This window comes from Arachis duranensis, chromosome 3, assembly GCF_000817695.3.
Source record: "Arachis duranensis cultivar V14167 chromosome 3, aradu.V14167.gnm2.J7QH, whole genome shotgun sequence".
Taxonomy (NCBI): domain Eukaryota; kingdom Viridiplantae; phylum Streptophyta; class Magnoliopsida; order Fabales; family Fabaceae; genus Arachis; species Arachis duranensis.
Window position 1 is genome coordinate 17542204 of NC_029774.3, and position 995 is coordinate 17543198.

The following is a 995-nucleotide window of genomic DNA, read 5'->3' on the forward strand; positions in this document are numbered from 1 at the left end:
TAAGGAAATATGGAATCCTCTATGTCACAGTATAGAGATTCCTTGAGGTGTCAGAGGAAAAGAAAAATAGAAGGAAGAAGTAGAAGAATTCGAACTTATCAAGAAAGATGGAGTTCGAATTGTGCATTAAGGAATAGTGTTAGTCCATAAATAGAAGGATGTGAAAAGAGGGGAAGAAATTTTTGAAAATAAATTAAAAGTATTTTAAAAACATTTTGAAAAACTCTAATTGATTTTCGAAAACTAATTGTGAAAAAGAAATCAAGTGATTTTTGAAAAAGATTTTGAAATTAGAAAGTAAAAAGATATGATTGAAAACTATTTTGAAAAAGATGTGATTAAAAAGATATGATTGAAAAGTTATGGTTTTAAAAAGATTTGATTGAGAAGATATGATTTGAAAAACAATTTAAAAAGATTTGATTTTAAAAATTAATGACTTGGATAACAATAAAAGATATGATTCAAACATTAAACCTTTCTCAACAGAAAAGGCAACTGATGAGCGGATATTTTATACGCTTTTTGGGGGTAATTTCATGTAGATTTTAGTATCTTTTAATTAGTTTTTAGTAGAATATTATTAGTTTTTAGGCAAAAATCATATTTCTGGACTTTACTATGAGTTTGTGTGTTTTTCTATGATTTCAGGTAATTTCTGGCTGAAATTGAGGGAGCTGAGAAAAAATCTGAGTTAGGCTGAAAAAGGACTGCTGATGCTATTGGATCCTGACCTCCCTGCACTCGGAACGGACTTTTTGGAGCTACAGGAGTCCAATTGACGCGCTCTCAACGGCGTTGGAAAGTAGACATCTAGGGCTTTCCACCAATATATAATAGTCCATACTTTGCGAGAAGATAGACGACGTAACTTGGCGTTGAACGCCAAGTACATGCTGCTGTCTGCAGTTAAACGCCAAAAACACGTCATGATCCGGAGTTGAACGCCCAAAACACGTTATAACTTGGAGTTCAACTCCAAGAAAAGCCTCAGC